The following is a 13,066-nucleotide window of genomic DNA, read 5'->3' on the forward strand; positions in this document are numbered from 1 at the left end:
CGTCTTTTGAAAAGCTCGACGCCGCGCCGCCTTTGGTGGCCGCTGCTGACTCCGGTCAACGAAAGGTGAGAATTAACGACGACCGCTAAAGGCGATACCGTTTCCGTCGCGCCTCGCTGCGAAGGAACAGCAAACGCGATTCATCGACCGCCGAGAGTTTTGTGAGAACGAAACATTTGCCGGATTCTTGGGAGTCAATCCGAGCGAAGTTTCGCTTAAGGAAGATCGCGTCGATATTATAAATCTATTTATGTAAATATTAAAGAGATTTTATCTAATTATTCGTTCGCTAAAACATCGAGCGAAAATACGACGATCACATCTCCTTTTTATATCAAATATATATATTTTGAAATATAATTTAAAATTTTTTTTATATCCAGAGAGTTAAATGAAAAATTTAAGTAATAAATTTATGTTTATATAGACAAGAAAACTCTACTAACTGAATTTATTTTCATTCATATGTCAGTATGAATAAATTGCATTCCCACTCTTCTTTCCTTCTCTCACTAAATCACAAACCGCTATAAATACTCGATTAATATTCCGCATCGTCGATCTCGTTATATTCCTTTCAATACTGGCAATCATACATTTAGTGTTCTATTCGATTATCTCGTCATTGCGACTTCAATTATTGAAGAAAATTACGATATAATCTATTCATTCGTTACTCATTTTATACAAATTTTACGCTTAAGATTACTGGAAAAGATTAACACAACAACATACTATATCTTCACAAAGATTAAAATTAAACAGATTATTGTTTTTTCAACACACGATATTTAATATCAATTTTGTGATAAAAATATAATATATATATAACTACGAGCTTCGAATCTACTAAATTATCGAGCTACTGCTAAATTGATTATTAATAAACATTCGATAATCCCGAATAAAATTAAATTTTAGAAAATTGTAATTATATGATATAATATGCAAGTAAGAAAAGTAAAAACTTAGTAGCGATAAAAATTTGGAACCAATGTCGCTGTAGAGTGATAAAGGAATGTGAAAAGAAAGAAAAATCGCTCGTAATGGATGCCAAACGAGATTCGGAAGACATTTCGTTCGATTTCAAGACGCAGATTCGATTATCTCGAATTCGCTATTATCCTTCTTTCGTACTTGCGATTTGTAGCTGTTCCACCGTCGGTTTTATTTCTTTGTATTATAATGATGAAATCTTTGACAAATTAGACAATACTTAATCTTTTACATATAATATCAGATAATAAGCTACTATTTATTCATATTTTTTGTTCATTGTTATCAATAGATCGTTAATTATTAGATAAAAAAATTTATAAACCGTTTTTCAGCCATAAAAATCATGGAAAACTGGCATCATAGAAATGGTAAAAGCAAGTTCTATAATAAGATTCTATTGCAAAACTTTGTACAGTAAGAGTAAGACAAGGGAATTAGCTGGCGATTCGCGACGTAATACCGGTACTCGAAACGTGCTTTGCTCGGGAAAGGTGATCGGAGGGCGAAATAAAGGCGGTTATATCCCAGGGGCCAGCAGGTGACGCAGAAGCATAGAACAGATAAAGGACATTTTATCTCGGAGAATAACGCCCCGTACAGCGTGAGTTCGCTCCTCCCAACCCTCTTTTACCACCCCTTCTCACCCTCCCGTGCTTTCTCTCTCCCTCCCTCCCTCCTCTCCCTCTCCCTTCGCTTCCCTCGCTCGTTTTTTTTATCCCGAGCATTCGCGTTATCCGCATCGAATCTTTCAATAAAAAATTTTGTAGCCCCGCGGAGTCAGCGCCATTTTGTGAGTTTAAATGGAAATCCGGCCGGGAGAGTGGCAGGGGGTGGTGACCGGGAGGACGGCGAGCACTCTTAGCATGCAAATTAAAGTGCTGCCATTTGAATGCGAATAAAACGTCCCCGAGAACGGAGAGCAATGTAGAAAAAGAGGGCGGAGAGCAGAGGATGGGAAAGAGAGAGAGAGCAAGAGAGAAAGAGATAAAAAGAGAGAGAGTGACAGAAAAGTTCGGAGGGAGAGCGAACGGAAAGCCGGGCTTGACAGATCGCGCGACAGAGGTGCTTACGCGGTCGAAGAGGAAATTTCGAAAAGAATTTCTCTTTCGTCCCTCTCGCCCGTCGAACTACACCCCGTAACGAATACTAGATTTGAGACCATTTGCGAGCTATCCTCATAACAAAATTTCTTTTAGCTTATCCCGAAAACCTTCAATTTACTCGGATTTTTGTGCAAGTAATTTATATAAACAACTTTACATATGACTTATCCATAATTTGTTATGATAGTCATTATAGTGTATATCTTTTATTCAGTCGATTAAATCTTTCGTCATCATAAGAGTACAATGAAAACTTGTAAAGTTATTTCACAGAGAAGCTGAGAAAATGTCATGCAACATTCATATAATCAAGTATATTAAAAGTGAAAGGAGATACAGGGAGAGCAATTTAAATGAGACGCATAATCTGTTTCGTCACAAATCACGGCTACATCTCCGTGCTGTCTTATTCGAACCTTCCTTCATTCTAAGGGTATAAGGAAAGCCGCCTTTCTCGCTTTGGTTATTACTTGAAGGAGCTCTTTTAGCAACGCGGTCCGTCGACGCGACAGTTATGAAATTTCTTTAGAATTATTTCGCTCGCCTAATGCCGTCCCATGGAAGTTCTTCGTCGCGGTAGAATAAGAAATAATATTTTCTCTTACGCGGGGAAAGGGAATGGTATCTCTACCATCCTGGCCACCGCGGTATGGTATAACTAGACAGTCTTCGCGGGATTTACTACGGCTTTATGAAAACCATCGTGAAAAGTCTTAATTGCCGGAGAAGAGACCGGAAAAATTATACGTTTTAAAAAAGCTTGACTTCTGCGAAAGATCTCTGGTACTTGCAAATATATAAAATATATCATGTTCAAAATACAACTATTTAAAATAAAAATATTAATATTAAAAACTATGCCGAATGTACTAAATAAATTTCTTCGCATTTATATATCAGTTTATATTTTATTTAAAAACGCCGAAGCACAAAAATCTATTTCAAAAATATTTATATATTCTATTTAAAAAGCTCGCACAAAGAAATTTAAATTTAATGTTAATTAAAATTTAAATGACGAAATTATGGATCTTGTTATTTTCGAACAATTACTTTTAGATAAAAAATATGAAATATGAAATATGATTACAAGCATTCTATATAAATGTGAATATATATATTTACTGAGAATTTAATAGCGAAGGGATATAGATAGATTGAATGATGAAAAATAAATTCTAAGACTTATCCAAAATTTTAGTAAGAATGACTATCTTTGTCGAGTTCTTGTTCCGAGTATTTTCGAGAGAAGAGTATTTTCTCCCCACGCTTTATAAAAGTCGCGAAGGTTTAAACTTTTGCATCTAACTTATGGATATAGAACTTTATGATTATGATTTATATATACCTGATATTATAAAAATTTATTGGCCGCATAATTCTTATTAAAGATTCTCTTCTGACAACAACTTCGATATTGTTGGTTTTATTTAAAGGTTTTTACGCTCTTTCTGTTAAATTCCAATGCAAAACAAGGCAAGATTTTTACCGAGATTTCCATAAATTCAATTTCAGTTTCTATAATAAATTCTCAATTTAATTCTAGAGATTTTAATTATTTATATGTAAGAACGTTTTTTATAAAACTAAATATCTCGAGGATGAAACATCGAACTAAATGTTTTTTGAAATAATATGTCATACAAATAATTTTAAATAATATTTTTACATATCTTAAAACAGCTGGGTTATTTCTCCTGAAGAAAAAATATCAGAAAATTTCTTTTCAACTAGTTCCAATAAAAATTTAGTTTTTGCAAACGTAAGATCTACTTAAATGTATCAATGATAATTTATCACTAAACACTTAATTCTTTCCATTATTTTTAAAAAAGACCATCTAATACTTTTTTCTGATTCTCCGGCAAAACGAATATAGTTCGCCGAGTATAAAACCAATCATTCGGGCTGTTTGAACCCAATCAGTACAGAGGTTGAAAAGGTCTGGAAAGGAGATCGCCTGATTCGACAAAGAGACGCGAATAAATGAGACGCTTCGATATTGTACCAATGAATAAAGAATCAGAGCAAACGAGAAAGAGACCGAGCGGACGAAGTTGGAGAAGTGCGGCGGGAAATAGAGATGAACAAAATAAATAAGGAAGAAAAAAGGCGAGGGGGAAGGGGAGACATTCAGGGAACCAGCTAGCGAGAGAGAGAACGGCGGATTTGAATATTGATTCGTTTTATTTAAATTCCGTGCTCTTATCGCCGGTCGGATATCTTCCGCTGGAATTGGACGCGATAACGAAAAGCGAAATGTGGCATCGGATCGAGCGAATAGGCTGGATTGGGGCGAGGACTCGCACTCGTCGAGAGAAAGGCCATTTCGGACGAAGACGTTGAGAGGAAGGGGGAAGCGTAGGACAGAAGGGAAATGCAAAGGTAAACGAATGGAATTTATAAAACGATTTTTCTTCCTTCTTAAGCGTTCGCACGCGCTCGATCACTTTTCGTCTTTCACAGCATGCTCGAAATCGGCACAAAGACGAGATATTCCCGCGGGACCTACTTTGAAATACATTCGCGCATTCGTCGAATCCTCACGAAAGAAAAGGTGTACTGCAAGGGAAAATGTCTCTAGAATGTTGTTTCCCCTTTTCGTTTATTCTATTTTTTTCGTATTCTATATTGCCGGCGAATGTATATCGTATCCGATAATGTTTTCGATATAAAATTAATCTAAACATTATTGTATTTTTTAATTAAATAATTAAATCTATAAATTCATTGACGATCTTAAGTTAATTAAAAGGACATGTATTCGGAGAGCTGTTTAGAATCGTTTAAGTTTAAAATCGATAAATAACACTTTTTTTTTAAACTGAGTCAGTGAAAATGTTACTGATAAAAGTAGCAACACAAGATTTCACAAAAAATCATTTCATCTTCAGAGAAAACACTCACATTTTGCTTTTCTATTTAATCATATATATTTGCAAGATGTATTTTTAAAGCTGTTTTTATTTATTTTTGAATTGCTATTTTTGGGGAGAAATTCCCACACATATATTTAGAATAAAATACTATAACTATATTATATAATTATATATATGTATAACTAATATTTAGCATGATATAATTTAAAATTATATATACATATTATATTTTACATTATCATATTTTTTTATTCTTAAGATGTGATAAACTCGCACAAAATAAACAAAACTCTTAGTAAAAAGTTCAGATATCTTTTTAACAAAATATATATTGCTATAAATTTATCTCATGTGTGTACACATATATATAATATTATAATATAAAAAGATACATTCTAAAATATCACTAATTAAAACAACTATAACAAGAGCATATAAAACTCACCATGACGCTATCCAATGCGATGAAAAAAAATCTGATCCATGTTTATTCTATAAAATTCCATAAGGAGTACCTGTGAGATTCCATTTTGTGAAATTCCATCACGAGTCCATACCTGTAAAAAAAGAACAAAAATATCTAGATTTATATTTTTTAATATGGAACCAATCTTAATCCAGAAATCTCGACACTTTTTATATTATTAACCAATGAAAGATTCTAAAAACGATGCGACACGTTAACAAAAAAAGAATAGGGTATATATTGATTTTTACTTAAATATCAATTAAATAAATGGCAAATAAGTGGCTTAATTAGTATGTCGCAGCAATTATCTGTCAATTTTTGGTGCTCGACAATAAATCAATCATCACGACGTCATTATTTTAACAAACGCCGATACAACACGATACTAATTATTACGAAATTTAAACAAACATTAATAGGACGCGATGCGACGTTATAGAGATCGATTACATACATCGAAGAATTCACGAGGTTAAGATTAGACGCACTTACGTTCCGATAATTGCACATCACTCGCTTCAACACTCCTGATACTCGTTCGCACACAATATTCGTTGTTAATGAAAAGAAAATGCGAAAAATATACCGCGATCTCGAAAACGTTGCCGAATGTGAACGCGTGACGTTGTTTACGAGCACGCCCTCCCTCTTTACGCGGTGGCTAGTTACAACTAGGTAAAAAAACTGAGAAAGCGCGGACTAAAGATAAGTACACGTACAGTACACGCTAGTGCATCCAATCAAAATTTACTAGTGCGCCTATCATATAACGATTCCCTGGACGTACCGATTGGTCATTGAATAGAGAGTGTATCTAGACTTTCGAAAGTTTCTTGTAATATATCAACCAATCACTACGCCCGATAGAACTTGTCGTATGACAAATAAGATATGTATTAACTTTACACATACTTCACGCGACGAGAAAAATATCCTTGATTAAAAAGATGAAATTTTGTCTATAAATCTTACTAAATACCCAATTTCTTTTCACACATTCGCTTTTGACAAACACGCCCAAAGACAAACTGATTTATTTAATTAATCGATGAAAGATGAAGAATACGATAAGATCGCGATTATAATATAATATAATATTGTCAAAATATATAATAATTAATGCGTGATAAATGAATTTACTTACAAATTAATATATTATCGTCCATGACTTACGAACGCGAATCGATCGAAAAAACACATCTACAAGCGTAATTGATTTTCGACGATAAAACGCGATTGATTACGATACGATTACACGGTCATTGTTCCCGACACATTCCTGATACTCATTCACACGCGAGGTTCATTTTCCACTCGACAATAAGACGATAATAATAATGGAATTGTGTTGAGATCGAATTCATGGCTCGACGCGTTAAATATTAATCGTATATATCGGAAAAGACACACAAGATTAGAAATATTTACAATATATTTTCGACGATCGCACATTATTATTTTCGGTACTTCCGATACTCGTTCGTGAGCGAGTTCTCTGGTGTAAAAGACGCGAGAAATCTCGATCTCGGCTCCCGCGACGTACACATGATTGAAGGCGGTCACAGAACTGACTAACACATGTTATACTCTCTAGCGTTCTGTTTACATTACACAAAGAGACCAACTGAAATCAAAACAATACGAAGCAATGTTATGATATCGATAAAAATATATGTGATGTAAATACATACTACGAATTGCTTACTACGCGCGACGATTTTCACAGCGTGGAACACGTTGTAATATCTACATGTTCGTTACAATATTTAAAGAGTGTATCTAGAGTTTTGAAAGTTTTTTGCAGTATATCAGCCAATCAGTATATCGTCCGATGAAGCTTGTCGTACGATAAATAAGATATAACACACATTTACACATGCTTTATCTCGCAAGAATATTTTTAATTAAGAAAATAAAATTTTATTTAAATCTTACATACATTTCCATTCATATACTTTTGATAAGCACGGACAAAGAAAAATTGATTTATTTAATTTATTAATAAAAAACATACACACAAAGAATAGGATAAGATCCCGATTAAATACAATAATATTATCGAAATAAGTGATGAGTGACAAATTAATTTAATTTGCCAATTAATATATCGTCCGTCGTCCATGACTCACTCGGACAAGTTTTTCCTTCTCTTTCTCATTTTCGCGCGATCTCGATCTAGCATATATTATATTTATAGCATACATTATATATATATTTATTATTTATATTTATATTAAATTTAATATTATAATATTATATTTATAATATAATATATTATAATATTATATTTATTTATATATGCTTATATAGTCCGTATCAAACTATTGAAGACTAAGGATTAAAAATTAAAAATTAAAATTTAACTAATCAGAACAAAAGGAACTAGATTTCTCTCTTCTGATTGGTCAATTTTTAATCTTCAATGTATAATACGGGCTTTGCAACCACCTTCAATCATCGCGTCAAACAGAGGTCACCCAGTGTCTTTCGCTCGTCGATAACGATTCCCGCGCGCGATTGAATATCAGAGGTGCTGAAGCGAGTGACGTGCGATCGTCGGTGCGTATCACAAATGCGTCTAATCGTCGGTGCGTATCATAAGTGCGTCTAATCGTCGATTGCCTTTTGCCTCGTCTTTCGACGTGATCGGTCTTCGTGCCGCGTCGCGTCGTGTGCACGTCTGTTGAAATAATGATCGACTTGTCGAACAGTGATAAGATGTCGGATGATTGCTACAATTAATTGTAAGCCGTATGATTATAGCTGCTTCCTTACGATATTCGATTAATCAGTATATATATACGACATATTTATTAGTATCGCATCGTCCTTCGTCGAAAGTGTAAGACCGACATTACATTTGTCGTACGACAAATTTTTTAAGCATACTGATTGGCTATAAAAAAAAATATCTTGAGTCTAAAAATTTTATATTTTAGCTAATCAATGCGCATAAAAAGTTTGTCGTACGACAAATATAATATCGGCCTAACGAGTGTCAAGAATATAGAAGGGTTGCAAAGCGTAAGAATTAGGCCGAAGAGTATGTGTAGTATCTAGATGCGCGAAAGAAAGCAATCGCGTGAAATCGCGCGAGTACCTCAGTGCTACCACATCCTTTATCTCGCGACTATCTTCGCCCTCTTCGTCCCCGCGTAACGGTCGTTCGGCAGTGATCGAGATCGTTCCGTATTTGTCGCGTCTTTTGCTCGTCGACAGCGAATTTCGCGTGCGAATTAATATCGGAAGTGCCGAGGCGAGTGACGGACGATCGTCGGTGCGTATCACAAGTGCGTCTATTCGTGATTCGCCTCGTCTCTCGATTAATGTAACCGTCCTTTGCGTCGGGCTTGCGTCCGTTGAAATAATGGCGTCGCCATTGTGGACTTGTGTCGAGCCAGCAATCGTCCGACGATTATGGCGACGTATTAATAAAGCCGTGTGTTAGACTCGCGCTTATGGTATTTTGTTAATCACGGTATATATATATACACCGTGTTTATTAGCGTCGCGTTATCCGTTGCATCGGTTTAACGAGTATCGAGAGTCTAAAAAAATTCCGGCAATATCAAGTGCGTGAAGATAGCTGGAGCATCGGGAGTGTGAAAATAGCGGGAGCATCGGGAGTGTCGAGAGTATCGGGTGCGTCAAATATATTGGCGGACATATTCGTCGTTATTTATATGTCCGATCGGGAGTGTCGAATAAGTGCGAATAACAGACGATCATAATTACCGGCTTAATTAGTCCGACCCGCGATTGTAATAGAGTGTAATATTCGAATCGTACTTACGTGACTGATTGAGGAAAGTGAAAAAGTGTTCCAAAGGAATAAAAAAGCAGAATGCGACAACAGGAACAGCAGGAGGGACACATCGTATTCGTTGCAAAGGGATAAGAAGCAGAATGCAAGGATAAAAACGGCAAGAGCAACACTGGTGAGTAAGATTATTTCTTTTATTAGAGTCTATATATATGTGAGTGTGTGATGTATGTGTATATATATTATTATATTTTGTGCACATATATATTATATGCAGATATTGTTATCGTTGTATCACGATATCATAATTAAACAGATATTTCGTTGGGTTAATTGTTTTTTTGCGAATTAATTAAATTAAATTATTTTTGAAGATAATTTGTGAAAGTATTTACGGGCAAATGTTTAATATAAAAATTATCTTACTGATTTCTTTTGAAGTTTTCATTATTTATATATTTTAAAGTAAAGAAATTAAATTCGTTTGTGAAAAAATTATCCGTTGTAAATTTTCGATGAATCTCTTCGAGTTTTTTTCTTTAAATATCATTAAAAATTACATTATATAAAAATATTTTTATTAGATATTTTATTAAAATTTAAAATATGCCAATATATATAGTACATTGTAATAATTTTTTAAATTAATTTTTATCAATGCCTAAGTACATAAAGCATTGCTTTATTAATTTTATAAAGCAGAGAATAATATAAAAACAATAGAGCACGATGATTATTTTCTATTATTAAAGTACTAAATATTACAATAATGTGTATTGTATAATAATAATTTATGTATTTAATTCATAAATGAAAAAATCAATATATTTATATTTTGTCATAGTAATGATGCATTTATAAAATCATAAACATGGCGACAATTTTTTATATTTCAATTTTAGATACAATTTTAATTTCTACGCCTCTAAATACGCATGAAATATTTGAATTTAAAAAAATAGAAAATATTTGTAAAGTTGTTTTTACATTGAAATATTTATATGTGTATTCAATATTATTTATATGTATTTATAATATTTTTTATATATGTATTTTATATAATATTCACAATACTGTTTCTCTGAATACAATACTGATTTTTAGAAGTTAACATAAATCTTATCCGACGATTTTAAAGAATATATACAGATCCGCAAAATAAAAAAAATAACCCTCAAGCTTTTTGCACGTTACGAAAATCTAAGATTCTCAATATATCGATAACCGCGCAGCCTCTATCTCGCAGCGTACATTTCGCGCGAAACAAAAGCCATTGTTTGACGCAAGTACACCCGCGTCTACGTACGTATTCGCGGATTTACATGGGCGCACCGCGCTTACCTTCCCGATACACGTGAGCTTGCGGGGGGATAAAAGCGCTCAGTCGCAAATCCACGGTGTGTGTCCCGGGGATAAGTCCCGTACCGGCGTGTATCCCGCAGGATGACCATAGTCCGATCTCGACCGCGTCAAGAGCCGCCAACCGATCGGAATATCAGAATACGCGTTTGCACAGGAATCGGCGAATTACGCTAAAACGCACCGTAGCACATCGAAATTCGTCCTGTATCGCTCTCGATAGATTTTCCCGGAAGCCATTAAAGTATCACAGTCGCTCGGTTTATGGTCATTGTCCAACGCTGTCAGCCTCTCCGCGTGTTTTGAGCAAGAAAGATCGATCGATCTCGAAATCGAGGAGAACGGGGGTGGTCCCAGCTTCCCTCGCCGTTGCCAAAATATTGGTGATTTCCCGGTTGATCGATGACCATAAATCTCCGTAGTTTTTTTGCGGTATGCTTTATTGTAACAATAAAAAAATTAAACACGATTTTTGACTTAATATCAACAGATAGGGTATCATTCATAAATTCACGCACGAAAGAATTTACCGATGTTTTATTTCAAGCGATTTTTTCTATTTTATTTCTCTTTAACTATAAATTATACAAGGATAAATTATTGAATAATTATCTTTTTACGTAGATCAAAATTTATTGCACAAACTGAATAGAAAATATAACAATTATTTAGTTTCTTTAACAATAAGTTAGCGTAAAAAAACAATGGGACTAACGTGTATCAATTAGTAATTATGATCATTGATCCTACGATAAATGATTGACAATGAATCACGAAAGCGATCACAAACAAGAAAATGCGCGTAGTGTTAAATGCGATCGGCTAAGCTACGCGCGGCATGTAAAGGGTCCAAAAAGGGTGTCGGTTGAGTCGGTTCTCGCGTCGGATGATCGATAGGACTAATAACGACGTCCTTCTCCCCTTTCCCTCTCCCCTCCTCTTTCCCCTCGACTGCCTCTCATCTCTGTGCCGCCCGAGAGCGGAGCTGCTGCCGCGCGAAGCAGCGACCGATAAAACACCACCGAAGACGGAATATTTTAACCCCCGGATTAATAGGCCTGTAAACGACGCAATGATTTTCATAAATATTCATGGGCCGCCGATGCGAAACGCATGCATGATTTATGGTCTTTAATTTTCGCACGGCGACACGCGCACGTACCGAATTTACTGCGGAACATTGCTCGTCGGTTGTTGTGACGTCGAATCTCTCTTTGGGGTTCCTTAATGATTGTGCAAAAACGGGAGAGAGATCTACGGCATTTCATATTTGAAACGATCATTATTTTATCGAATAATCTCTTAACGAGGTTATTTAGATACGCGATATTTATATTATATTATATATGAGAGGAAAACATTTTGCAGATACATATCTATTTTTTTTTCTTTTTTTTTTTTTATTATTGAATTAAATTCACTTCCAACGCGTTCAATTAACAATGCAATAGATTGCTTTTTAGCAATATATAATAATTTGAATATTTGTATCAAGGAAATTTTTTTAAGCTACAGAATCTGTAGATTCTGATTCTCTCTCCGTAAACAACTGAGTCCACGGATTCGTGGTTTCACGTCCCTCTGTACGGCTTAAGTGTCACGACGATGGTTAAGCCCGGGTTGTTTTAGATCGACGCGAACCGAGCGACAACAGGAAACATCGTGTCGCTTCAATCCTTTCTTGACACCAGGTGCAAAAATCCCCGGCGACATTGCCTAAACATCTCGAGAGGGTCCTAGCTGAAAGGAAAACTACTTAACGGCCATCGTCGGCACGTTTGCGATTGCTTGTTTTTCCAGAGAAACCGTGCGGCTCTCTTTCGAAAAGCACGTTGTAATTTGATTCCTAGAGATGCGCGGCAAACGGATGCTATGTGTAAATGCTTTTTCATTAATTTACGTGTATGCTTAACTGCTTTTATTTAATAAGAGAAAGAAAAAAGGCTTTTATTTTAGATATATCTATATTTAATAATTTTTTTTTTTTATTTTGGTTATATCAATAGGCATTTTTATAATTTCACTTTTATTCTTGTGGAAAAAGAATAACACTTTATTACTATATATATATATATATATCTTTTCTATTAAAAAAAATAATTCGTGTTGGGAGAAGCTAAGAATGTTTAGGAACCTCTCACCAGAGAAACACAATATGAAGTTAACATTATCGTTACGTGACGCACGGCGGTGGCGGGTGGTGAAAGACGCCGAGGGGGCAGAGAAGACGCGGGGGCGACGTCGGCGCTGGCTGCGGCAAAGGGGGCAGAGGGCGGGATCGGGAATTCAAATACCGCCGCCATTAAACTGAATAACGAGGAGAGCGGCCGTTCGAAATATGAACATGGCTATGATTTGCGGCCTCGTAAACCCGTTCATAACGAATAATAATGTCACCGCGCGCGGCGGTCGCTCGAGGGTGCGGGGGCGCGAAGCGGGGAAGGTTCACCAACGGGGCCCGATGGTAGGACGCGGGGCTTCTGGGGGTGGGGGG

The 13,066-nt window shown here is 35.5% G+C and overlaps 1 protein-coding gene across 2 annotated transcripts in view; it reads left to right on the plus strand.

The window, feature by feature from the left end:
• The first annotated feature begins 8,615 nt into the window (after positions 1-8,615).
• Positions 8,616-13,066, plus strand: part of LOC115239456 (cysteine-rich hydrophobic domain-containing protein 2) — a 196,282-nt gene continuing 191,831 nt past the window's right edge. Inside the window, exon 1 of one of the 2 annotated variants that reach the window (XM_029813975.1) lies at positions 8,616-9,388. The gene's annotated coding sequence lies outside the window, so the exon portion shown is untranslated. The remainder of the gene's footprint in view (positions 9,389-13,066) is intronic. The other variant, XM_029813974.1, reaches the window with a different exon arrangement.

The sequence above is a fragment of the Formica exsecta genome, unplaced genomic scaffold (genome assembly GCF_003651465.1).
Source record: "Formica exsecta isolate Colony F162 unplaced genomic scaffold, ASM365146v1 scaffold38, whole genome shotgun sequence".
NCBI classification, from domain to species: domain Eukaryota; kingdom Metazoa; phylum Arthropoda; class Insecta; order Hymenoptera; family Formicidae; genus Formica; species Formica exsecta.